The sequence below is a fragment of the Sceloporus occidentalis genome, unplaced genomic scaffold (genome assembly GCF_023333645.1).
Source record: "Sceloporus occidentalis isolate IW3139 unplaced genomic scaffold, rSceOcc1.0.p SCAF_91, whole genome shotgun sequence".
Taxonomy (NCBI): domain Eukaryota; kingdom Metazoa; phylum Chordata; class Lepidosauria; order Squamata; family Phrynosomatidae; genus Sceloporus; species Sceloporus occidentalis.
The window spans coordinates 1,337,068-1,349,091 of record NW_028317071.1 but is presented as its reverse complement, the minus strand read 5'-3'; positions in this window follow the sequence as shown (position 1 = coordinate 1,349,091).

Sequence of the window (12,024 nt, the reverse complement as noted above, 5' to 3'; positions counted from 1 at the left end):
CTCTCTAGGAATCTCTGCCTTCTGTTCTCTCTCCCCCTTGGAGGACTCTCTAGGAATCTCTGCCTTCTGTTCTCTCTCCCCCTTGGAGGACTCTCTAGGAATCTCTGCCTTCTGTTCTCTCTCCCCCTTGGAGGACTCTCTAGGATTCTCTGACTTCTGTTCTCTCTCCCCCTTGGAGGACTCTCTAGGAATCTCTGCCTTCTGTACTCTCTCCCCCTTGGAGGACTCTCTAGGGTTCTCTGCCTTCTGTTTTCTCTCTCCCTTGGAGTACTCTCTAGGATTCTCTGCCTTTTGTTCTCTCTCCCCCTTGGAGTACTCTCTAGGAATCTCTGCCTTCTGTTCTCTCTCTCTCTTGGAGGGCCCTCTAGGAATTTGAGCCTTCTGTACTCTCTCCCCTTTGGAGGACACTATAGGAATCTCTGCCTTCTTTTCTCTCTCCCCCTTGGAGGACTCTTAGGAATCTCTGCCTTCTGTACTCTCTCCCGCTTGGAGGACTCGATAGGATTCTCTGCCTTCTGTTTTCTCTCTCCCTTGGAGGACTCTCTAGGAATCTCTTCCTTCTGTTCTCTCTCTCCCTTGGAGGACTCTGTAGGACTCTCTGCCTTGTGTTCTCTCTCCCCCTTTGAGGTCTCTCTAGGAATCTCTGCCATCTGTTCTCTCTCTCCCTTGAAGGACTCTCTTGGAATCTGAGCCTTCTGTTCTCTCTCCCCCTTGGAGGACTCTCTAGGATTCTGTGCCTTCTGTTCTCCCTTGGAGGACTCTCTAGGAAACTCTGCCTTCTGTTCTCTCTCCCCCTTGGAGGACTCTCTTGGATTCTCTGACTTCTGTTCTCTCTCCCCCTTGGAGGACTCTCTAGGATTCTCTGACTTCTGTTCTCTCTCCCCCTTGGAGGACTCTCTAGGAATCTCTGCCTTCTGTACTCTCTCCCCCTTGGAGGACTCTCTAGGATTCTCTGCCTTCTGTTTTCTCTCTCCCTTGGAGTACTCTCTAGGATTCTCTGCCTTCTGTTCTCTCTCCCCCTTGGAGGACTCTCTAGGAATCTCTGCCTTCTGTTCTCTCTCTCTCTTGGAGGGCCCTCTAGGAATTTGAGCCTTCTGTACTCTCTCCCCCTTGGAGGACACTCTAGGAATCTCTGCCTTCTTTTCTCTCTCCCCCTTGGAGGACTCTCTAGGAATCTCTGCATTCTGTACTCTCTCCCCCTTGGAGGACTCGATAGGATTCTCTGCCTTCTGTTTTCTCTCTCCCTTGGAGGACTCTCTAAGATTCTCTGCCTTCTGTTCTCTCTCCCCATTGGAGGACTCTCTAGGAATCTCTGCCTTCTGTTCTCTCTCTCCCTTGGAGGACTCTGTAGGACTCTCTGCCTTGTGTTCTCTCTCCCCCTTTGAGGTCTCTCTAGGAATCTCTGCCATCTGTTCTCTCTCCCCTTGGAGGGCCCTCTACGAACCTCAGCCTTCTGTTCTGTCTCACCCTTGGAGGACTCTCTAGGAATCTCTGCCTTCTGTTCTCTCTCTCCCTTGCAGGACTCTCTAGTAATCTCTGCCTTCTGTGTTCTCTCTCCCTTCCAGGACACTCTAGGAATCTCTGCGTTTTGTTCTCTCTCCCCCTTGGAGGACTCTCTAGGAATCTCTGCCATCTGTTCTCTCTCCCCTTGGAGGGCCCTCTATGAACCTCAGCCTTCTGTTCTGTCTCACCCTTGGAGGACTCTCTAGGAATCTCTGCCTTCTGTTCTCTCTCTCCCTTGGAGGACTCTCTAGGAATCTCTGCCTTCTGTTCTCTCTCTCCCTTCCAGGACACTCTAGGAATCTCTGCGTTCTGTTCTCTCTCCCCCTTGGAGGACTCTCTAGGAATCTCTGCCTTCTGTTCTCTCTCTCCCTTGAAGGACTCTCTAGGAATCTCAGCCTTCTGTTCTCTCTCTCCCTTGAAGGACTCTCTAGGAATCTCTGCCTTCTGTTCTCTCTCCCCCTTGGAGAACTCTCTAGGATTCTCTTCCTTCTGTTCTCTCTCTCCCTTGGAGGACTCTCTAGGAAACTCTGCCTTCTGTTCTCTCTCCCCCTTGGAGGACTCTCTAGGAATCTCTGCCTTCTGTTCTCTCTCTCCCTTGGAGGACTCTTTAGGAATCTGATCCTTCTGTTCTTTCTCCCCCTTGTAGGACTCTCTAGGAATCTCTGCCATCTGTTCTCTCTCCCGCTTGGAGGACTTTCTAGGAATCTCTGCCTTCTGTTCTCTCTCTGCCTTGGAGGACTCTCTAGGAATCTGAGCCTTCTGTTCTCTCTCCCCCTTGGAGGACTCTCTAGGAATCTCGGCCTTCTTTTCTCTCTCCCCCTTGGAGGACTCTCTAGGAATCTGAGCCTTCTGTTCTCTCTCCCCTTTGGAGGACTCTCTAGGAATCTGAGCCTTCTGTTCTCTCTCCCCCTTGGAGGACTCTCTAGGAATCTCAGCCTTCTCTTCTCTCTCCCCCTTGGAGGACTCTCTAGGATTCTCTTCCTTCTGTTCTCTCTCCCCCTTGGAGGACTCTTTAGGAATGTGATCCTTCTGTTCTTTCTCCCGCTTGTAGGACTCTCTAGGAATCTCTGCCATCTGTTCTCTCTCCCGCTTGGAGGACTTTCTAGGAATCTCTGCCTTCTGTTCTCTCTCTGCCTTGGAGGACTCTCTAGGAATCTGAGCCTTCTGTTCTCTCTCCCCCTTGGAGAACTCTCTAGGAATCTCGGCCGTCTTTTCTCTCTCCCCCTTGGAGGACTCTCTAGGAATCTCTGCCTTCTGTACTCTCTCCCCCTTGGAGAACTCCCTAGGAATCTGAGTCTTCTGTTCTCTCTCACCCTTGGAGGACTCTATAGGAATCTCTGCCTTCTGTTCTCTCTCCCCTTTGGAGGACTCTCTTGGAATCTGAGCCTTATGTTCTTTCACCCCCTTGGAGGACTCTCTAGGAATCTCTGCCATCTGTTCTCTCTCCCGCTTGGAGGACTTTCTAGGAATCTCTGCCTTCTGTTCTCTCTCTCTCTTGGAGGGCCCTCTAGGAATTTGAGCCTTCTGTACTCTCTCCCCCTTGGAGGACACTCTAGGAATCTCTGCCTTCTTTTCTCTCTCCCCCTTGGAGGACTCTCTAGGAATCTCTGCCTTCTGTACTCTCTCCCCCTTGGAGGACTCTCTAGGATTCTCTGCCTTCTGTTTTCTCTCTCCCTTGGAGGACTCTCTAGGATTCTCTGCCTTCTGTTCTCTCTCCCCCTTGGAGGACTCTCTAGGAATCTCTGCCTTCTGTTCTCTCTCTCTCTTGGAGGACTCTCTAGGAATCTGAGCCTTCTGTTCTTTCTCCCCCTTGGAGGACTCTGTAGGAATCTCTGCCATCTGTTCTATCTCCCGCTTGGAGGACTCTCTAGGAATCTCGGCCTTCTCTTCTCTCTCTCCCTTGGCGGACTCTCTAGGAATCTGAGCCTTCTGTTCTTTCTCCCCCTTGGAGGACTCTCTAGGAATCTCTGCCTTCTGTTCTCTCTCCCCCTTGGAGGACTCTCTAGGAATCTCTGCCTTCTGTTCTTTCTCCCCCTTGGAGGTCTCTCTAGGAATCTGAGCCTTCTGTACTTTCTCCCCTTAGATGACTCTCTAGGAATCTCTGCCTTCTGTTCTCTCTCTCTTGGAGGGCCCTCTAGGAATTTGAGCCTTCTGTACTCTCTCCCCCTTGGAGGACACTCTAGGAATCTCTGCCTTCTTTTCTCTCTCCCCCTTGGAGGACTCTCTAGGAATCTCTGCATTCTGTACTCTCTCCCCCTTGGAGGACTCGATAGGATTCTCTGCCTTCTGTTTTCTCTCTCCCTTGGAGGACTCTCTAAGATTCTCTGCCTTCTGTTCTCTCTCCCCATTGGAGGACTCTCTAGGAATCTCTGCCTTCTGTTCTCTCTCTCCCTTGGAGGACTCTGTAGGACTCTCTGCCTTGTGTTCTCTCTCCCCCTTTGAGGTCTCTCTAGGAATCTCTGCCATCTGTTCTCTCTCCCCTTGGAGGGCCCTCTACGAACCTCAGCCTTCTGTTCTGTCTCACCCTTGGAGGACTCTCTAGGAATCTCTGCCTTCTGTTCTCTCTCTCCCTTGCAGGACTCTCTAGGAATCTCTGCCTTCTGTGTTCTCTCTCCCTTCCAGGACACTCTAGGAATCTCTGCGTTTTGTTCTCTCTCCCCCTTGGAGGACTCTCTAGGAATCTCTGCCATCTGTTCTCTCTCCCCTTGGAGGGCCCTCTATGAACCTCAGCCTTCTGTTCTGTCTCACCCTTGGAGGACTCTCTAGGAATCTCTGCCTTCTGTTCTCTCTCTCCCTTGGAGGACTCTCTAGGAATCTCTGCCTTCTGTTCTCTCTCTCCCTTCCAGGACACTCTAGGAATCTCTGCGTTCTGTTCTCTCTCCCCCTTGGAGGACTCTCTAGGAATCTCTGCCTTCTGTTCTCTCTCTCCCTTGAAGGACTCTCTAGGAATCTCAGCCTTCTGTTCTCTCTCTCCCTTGAAGGACTCTCTAGGAATCTCTGCCTTCTGTTCTCTCTCCCCCTTGGAGAACTCTCTAGGATTCTCTTCCTTCTGTTCTCTCTCTCCCTTGGAGGACTCTCTAGGAAACTCTGCCTTCTGTTCTCTCTCCCCCTTGGAGGACTCTCTAGGAATCTCTGCCTTCTGTTCTCTCTCTCCCTTGGAGGACTCTTTAGGAATCTGATCCTTCTGTTCTTTCTCCCCCTTGTAGGACTCTCTAGGAATCTCTGCCATCTGTTCTCTCTCCCGCTTGGAGGACTTTCTAGGAATCTCTGCCTTCTGTTCTCTCTCTGCCTTGGAGGACTCTCTAGGAATCTGAGCCTTCTGTTCTCTCTCCCCCTTGGAGGACTCTCTAGGAATCTCGGCCTTCTTTTCTCTCTCCCCCTTGGAGGACTCTCTAGGAATCTGAGCCTTCTGTTCTCTCTCCCCTTTGGAGGACTCTCTAGGAATCTGAGCCTTCTGTTCTCTCTCCCCCTTGGAGGACTCTCTAGGAATCTCAGCCTTCTCTTCTCTCTCCCCCTTGGAGGACTCTCTAGGATTCTCTTCCTTCTGTTCTCTCTCCCCCTTGGAGGACTCTTTAGGAATGTGATCCTTCTGTTCTTTCTCCCGCTTGTAGGACTCTCTAGGAATCTCTGCCATCTGTTCTCTCTCCCGCTTGGAGGACTTTCTAGGAATCTCTGCCTTCTGTTCTCTCTCTGCCTTGGAGGACTCTCTAGGAATCTGAGCCTTCTGTTCTCTCTCCCCCTTGGAGAACTCTCTAGGAATCTCGGCCGTCTTTTCTCTCTCCCCCTTGGAGGACTCTCTAGGAATCTCTGCCTTCTGTACTCTCTCCCCCTTGGAGAACTCCCTAGGAATCTGAGTCTTCTGTTCTCTCTCACCCTTGGAGGACTCTATAGGAATCTCTGCCTTCTGTTCTCTCTCCCCTTTGGAGGACTCTCTTGGAATCTGAGCCTTCTGTTCTTTCACCCCCTTGGAGGACTCTCTAGGAATCTCTGCCATCTGTTCTCTCTCCCGCTTGGAGGACTTTCTAGGAATCTCTGCCTTCTGTTCTCTCTCTCTCTTGGAGGGCCCTCTAGGAATTTGAGCCTTCTGTACTCTCTCCCCCTTGGAGGACACTCTAGGAATCTCTGCCTTCTTTTCTCTCTCCCCCTTGGAGGACTCTCTAGGAATCTCTGCCTTCTGTACTCTCTCCCCCTTGGAGGACTCTCTAGGATTCTCTGCCTTCTGTTTTCTCTCTCCCTTGGAGGACTCTCTAGGATTCTCTGCCTTCTGTTCTCTCTCCCCCTTGGAGGACTCTCTAGGAATCTCTGCCTTCTGTTCTCTCTCTCTCTTGGAGGACTCTCTAGGAATCTGAGCCTTCTGTTCTTTCTCCCCCTTGGAGGACTCTGTAGGAATCTCTGCCATCTGTTCTATCTCCCGCTTGGAGGACTCTCTAGGAATCTCGGCCTTCTCTTCTCTCTCTCCCTTGGCGGACTCTCTAGGAATCTGAGCCTTCTGTTCTTTCTCCCCCTTGGAGGACTCTCTAGGAATCTCTGCCTTCTGTTCTCTCTCCCCCTTGGAGGACTCTCTAGGAATCTCTGCCTTCTGTTCTTTCTCCCCCTTGGAGGTCTCTCTAGGAATCTGAGCCTTCTGTACTTTCTAGCCTTAGATGACTCTCTAGGAAACTCTGCCTTCTGTTCTCTCTCCCCGTTGGAGGACTCTCTAGGATTCTCTGCCTTCTGTTCTCTCTCCCCCTTGGAGGACTCTCTAGGAATCTCTGCCTTGTGTTCTCTCTCCCCCTTGGAGGACTCTCTAGGAATCTCTGCCTTCTGTTCTCTCTCTCCCTTGGAGGACACTCTAGGAATCTCTGCCTTCTGTTATCTCTCCCCCTTGGAGGACTCTCTAGGAATCTCTGCCTTCTGTACTCACTCCCCCTTGGAGGACTCTCTAGGAATCTCTGCCTTCTGTTCTCTCTCTCACTTGCAGGACCCTCTAGGAATCTCTGCCTTCTGTTCTCTCTCCCCTTTGGAGGACTCTCTAGGATTCTCTTCCTTCTGTTCTCTCTCCCGCTTGGAGGACTCTCTAGGAATCTCTGCCTTCTGTTCTCTCTCTCCCTTGAAGGACTCTCTTGGAATCTGAGCCTTCTGTTCTCTCTCCCCCTTGGAGGACTCTCTAGGATTCTGTGCCTTCTGTTCTCCCTTGGAGGACTCTCTAGGAAACTCTGCCTTCTGTTCTCTCTCCCCCTTGGAGGACTCTCTAGGATTCTCTGACTTCTGTTCTCTCTCCCCCTTGGAGGACTCTCTAGCAATCTCTGCCTTATGTTCTCTCTCCCCTTTGGAGGACTCTCTAGGATTCTCTTCCTTCTGTTCTCTCTCCCGCTTGGAGGACTCTCTAGGAATCTCAGCCTTCTCTTCTCTCTCCCCCTTGGAGGACTCTCTAGGATTCTCTTCCTTCTGTTCTCTCTCCCCCTTGGAGGACTCTTTAGGAATGTGATCCTTCTGTTCTTTCTCCCGCTTGTAGGACTCTCTAGGAATCTCTGCCATCTGTTCTCTCTCCCGCTTGGAGGACTTTCTAGGAATCTCTGCCTTCTGTTCTCTCTCTGCCTTGGAGGACTCTCTAGGAATCTGAGCCTTCTGTTCTCTCTCCCCCTTGGAGAACTCTCTAGGAATCTCGGCCGTCTTTTCTCTCTCCCCCTTGGAGGACTCTCTAGGAATCTCTGCCTTCTGTACTCTCTCCCCCTTGGAGAACTCCCTAGGAATCTGAGTCTTCTGTTCTCTCTCACCCTTGGAGGACTCTATAGGAATCTCTGCCTTCTGTTCTCTCTCCCCTTTGGAGGACTCTCTTGGAATCTGAGCCTTATGTTCTTTCACCCCCTTGGAGGACTCTCTAGGAATCTCTGCCATCTGTTCTCTCTCCCGCTTGGAGGACTTTCTAGGAATCTCTGCCTTCTGTTCTCTCTCTCTCTTGGAGGGCCCTCTAGGAATTTGAGCCTTCTGTACTCTCTCCCCCTTGGAGGACACTCTAGGAATCTCTGCCTTCTTTTCTCTCTCCCCCTTGGAGGACTCTCTAGGAATCTCTGCCTTCTGTACTCTCTCCCCCTTGGAGGACTCTCTAGGATTCTCTGCCTTCTGTTTTCTCTCTCCCTTGGAGGACTCTCTAGGATTCTCTGCCTTCTGTTCTCTCTCCCCCTTGGAGGACTCTCTAGGAATCTCTGCCTTCTGTTCTCTCTCTCTCTTGGAGGACTCTCTAGGAATCTGAGCCTTCTGTTCTTTCTCCCCCTTGGAGGACTCTGTAGGAATCTCTGCCATCTGTTCTATCTCCCGCTTGGAGGACTCTCTAGGAATCTCGGCCTTCTCTTCTCTCTCTCCCTTGGCGGACTCTCTAGGAATCTGAGCCTTCTGTTCTTTCTCCCCCTTGGAGGACTCTCTAGGAATCTCTGCCTTCTGTTCTCTCTCCCCCTTGGAGGACTCTCTAGGAATCTCTGCCTTCTGTTCTTTCTCCCCCTTGGAGGTCTCTCTAGGAATCTGAGCCTTCTGTACTTTCTCCCCTTAGATGACTCTCTAGGAATCTCTGCCTTCTGTTCTCTCTCTCTCTTGGAGGGCCCTCTAGGAATTTGAGCCTTCTGTACTCTCTCCCCCTTGGAGGACACTCTAGGAATCTCTGCCTTCTTTTCTCTCTCCCCCTTGGAGGACTCTCTAGGAATCTCTGCATTCTGTACTCTCTCCCCCTTGGAGGACTCGATAGGATTCTCTGCCTTCTGTTTTCTCTCTCCCTTGGAGGACTCTCTAAGATTCTCTGCCTTCTGTTCTCTCTCCCCATTGGAGGACTCTCTAGGAATCTCTGCCTTCTGTTCTCTCTCTCCCTTGGAGGACTCTGTAGGACTCTCTGCCTTGTGTTCTCTCTCCCCCTTTGAGGTCTCTCTAGGAATCTCTGCCATCTGTTCTCTCTCCCCTTGGAGGGCCCTCTACGAACCTCAGCCTTCTGTTCTGTCTCACCCTTGGAGGACTCTCTAGGAATCTCTGCCTTCTGTTCTCTCTCTCCCTTGCAGGACTCTCTAGGAATCTCTGCCTTCTGTGTTCTCTCTCCCTTCCAGGACACTCTAGGAATCTCTGCGTTTTGTTCTCTCTCCCCCTTGGAGGACTCTCTAGGAATCTCTGCCATCTGTTCTCTCTCCCCTTGGAGGGCCCTCTATGAACCTCAGCCTTCTGTTCTGTCTCACCCTTGGAGGACTCTCTAGGAATCTCTGCCTTCTGTTCTCTCTCTCCCTTGGAGGACTCTCTAGGAATCTCTGCCTTCTGTTCTCTCTCTCCCTTCCAGGACACTCTAGGAATCTCTGCGTTCTGTTCTCTCTCCCCCTTGGAGGACTCTCTAGGAATCTCTGCCTTCTGTTCTCTCTCTCCCTTGAAGGACTCTCTAGGAATCTCAGCCTTCTGTTCTCTCTCTCCCTTGAAGGACTCTCTAGGAATCTCTGCCTTCTGTTCTCTCTCCCCCTTGGAGAACTCTCTAGGATTCTCTTCCTTCTGTTCTCTCTCTCCCTTGGAGGACTCTCTAGGAAACTCTGCCTTCTGTTCTCTCTCCCCCTTGGAGGACTCTCTAGGAATCTCTGCCTTCTGTTCTCTCTCTCCCTTGGAGGACTCTTTAGGAATCTGATCCTTCTGTTCTTTCTCCCCCTTGTAGGACTCTCTAGGAATCTCTGCCATCTGTTCTCTCTCCCGCTTGGAGGACTTTCTAGGAATCTCTGCCTTCTGTTCTCTCTCTGCCTTGGAGGACTCTCTAGGAATCTGAGCCTTCTGTTCTCTCTCCCCCTTGGAGGACTCTCTAGGAATCTCGGCCTTCTTTTCTCTCTCCCCCTTGGAGGACTCTCTAGGAATCTGAGCCTTCTGTTCTCTCTCCCCTTTGGAGGACTCTCTAGGAATCTGAGCCTTCTGTTCTCTCTCCCCCTTGGAGGACTCTCTAGGAATCTCAGCCTTCTCTTCTCTCTCCCCCTTGGAGGACTCTCTAGGATTCTCTTCCTTCTGTTCTCTCTCCCCCTTGGAGGACTCTTTAGGAATGTGATCCTTCTGTTCTTTCTCCCGCTTGTAGGACTCTCTAGGAATCTCTGCCATCTGTTCTCTCTCCCGCTTGGAGGACTTTCTAGGAATCTCTGCCTTCTGTTCTCTCTCTGCCTTGGAGGACTCTCTAGGAATCTGAGCCTTCTGTTCTCTCTCCCCCTTGGAGAACTCTCTAGGAATCTCGGCCGTCTTTTCTCTCTCCCCCTTGGAGGACTCTCTAGGAATCTCTGCCTTCTGTACTCTCTCCCCCTTGGAGAACTCCCTAGGAATCTGAGTCTTCTGTTCTCTCTCACCCTTGGAGGACTCTATAGGAATCTCTGCCTTCTGTTCTCTCTCCCCTTTGGAGGACTCTCTTGGAATCTGAGCCTTCTGTTCTTTCACCCCCTTGGAGGACTCTCTAGGAATCTCTGCCATCTGTTCTCTCTCCCGCTTGGAGGACTTTCTAGGAATCTCTGCCTTCTGTTCTCTCTCTCTCTTGGAGGGCCCTCTAGGAATTTGAGCCTTCTGTACTCTCTCCCCCTTGGAGGACACTCTAGGAATCTCTGCCTTCTTTTCTCTCTCCCCCTTGGAGGACTCTCTAGGAATCTCTGCCTTCTGTACTCTCTCCCCCTTGGAGGACTCTCTAGGATTCTCTGCCTTCTGTTTTCTCTCTCCCTTGGAGGACTCTCTAGGATTCTCTGCCTTCTGTTCTCTCTCCCCCTTGGAGGACTCTCTAGGAATCTCTGCCTTCTGTTCTCTCTCTCTCTTGGAGGACTCTCTAGGAATCTGAGCCTTCTGTTCTTTCTCCCCCTTGGAGGACTCTGTAGGAATCTCTGCCATCTGTTCTATCTCCCGCTTGGAGGACTCTCTAGGAATCTCGGCCTTCTCTTCTCTCTCTCCCTTGGCGGACTCTCTAGGAATCTGAGCCTTCTGTTCTTTCTCCCCCTTGGAGGACTCTCTAGGAATCTCTGCCTTCTGTTCTCTCTCCCCCTTGGAGGACTCTCTAGGAATCTCTGCCTTCTGTTCTTTCTCCCCCTTGGAGGTCTCTCTAGGAATCTGAGCCTTCTGTACTTTCTCCCCTTAGATGACTCTCTAGGAAACTCTGCCTTCTGTTCTCTCTCCCCGTTGGAGGACTCTCTAGGATTCTCTGCCTTCTGTTCTCTCTCCCCCTTGGAGGACTCTCTAGGAATCTCTGCCTTGTGTTCTCTCTCCCCCTTGGAGGACTCTCTAGGAATCTCTGCCTTCTGTTCTCTCTCTCCCTTGGAGGACACTCTAGGAATCTCTGCCTTCTGTTATCTCTCCCCCTTGGAGGACTCTCTAGGAATCTCTGCCTTCTGTACTCACTCCCCCTTGGAGGACTCTCTAGGAATCTCTGCCTTCTGTTCTCTCTCTCACTTGCAGGACCCTCTAGGAATCTCTGCCTTCTGTTCTCTCTCCCCTTTGGAGGACTCTCTAGGATTCTCTTCCTTCTGTTCTCTCTCCCGCTTGGAGGACTCTCTAGGAATCTCTGCCTTCTGTTCTCTCTCTCCCTTGAAGGACTCTCTTGGAATCTGAGCCTTCTGTTCTCTCTCCCCCTTGGAGGACTCTCTAGGATTCTGTGCCTTCTGTTCTCCCTTGGAGGACTCTCTAGGAAACTCTGCCTTCTGTTCTCTCTCCCCCTTGGAGGACTCTCTAGGATTCTCTGACTTCTGTTCTCTCTCCCCCTTGGAGGACTCTCTAGCAATCTCTGCCTTATGTTCTCTCTCCCCCTTGGAGGACTCTCTAGGAATCTCTGCCTTCTGTTCTTTCTCCCCCTTGGAGGACTCTCTAGGAATCTCTGCCATCTGTTCTTTCTCCCCCTTGGAGGACTCTCTAGGAATCTCTGCCATCTGTTCTCTCTCCCCCTTGGAGGACTCTCTAGGAATCTCAGCCTTCTCTTCTCTCTCCCCCTTGGAGGACTCTCTAGGATTCTCTTCCTTCTGTTCTCTCTCCCCCTTGGAGGACTCTTTAGGAATGTGATCCTTCTGTTCTTTCTCCCCCTTGTAGGACTCTCTAGGAATCTCTGCCATCTGTTCTCTCTCCCGCTTGGAGGACTTTCTAGGAATCTCTGCCTTCTGTTCTCTCTCTGCCTTGGAGGACTCTCTAGGAATCTGAGCCTTCTGTTCTCTCTCCCCCTTGGAGAACTCTCTAGGAATCTCGGCCTTCTTTTCTCTCTCCCCCTTGGAGGACTCTCTAGGAATCTCTGCCTTCTGTACTCTCTCCCCCTTGGAGAACTCTCTAGGAATCTGAGCCTTCTGTTCTCTCTCACCCTTGGAGGACTCTCTAGGAATCTCTGCCTTCTGTTCTCTCTCCCCTTTGGAGGACTCTCTTGGAATCTGAGCCTTCTGTTCTTTCTCCCCCTTGGAGGACTCTCTAGGAATCTCTGCCATCTGTTCTCTCTCCCGCTTGGAGGACTCTCTAGGAATCTCTGCCTTCTGTTCTCTCTCCCCTTTGGAGGACTCTCTAGCAATCTCTGCCTTATGTTCTCTCTCCCCCTTG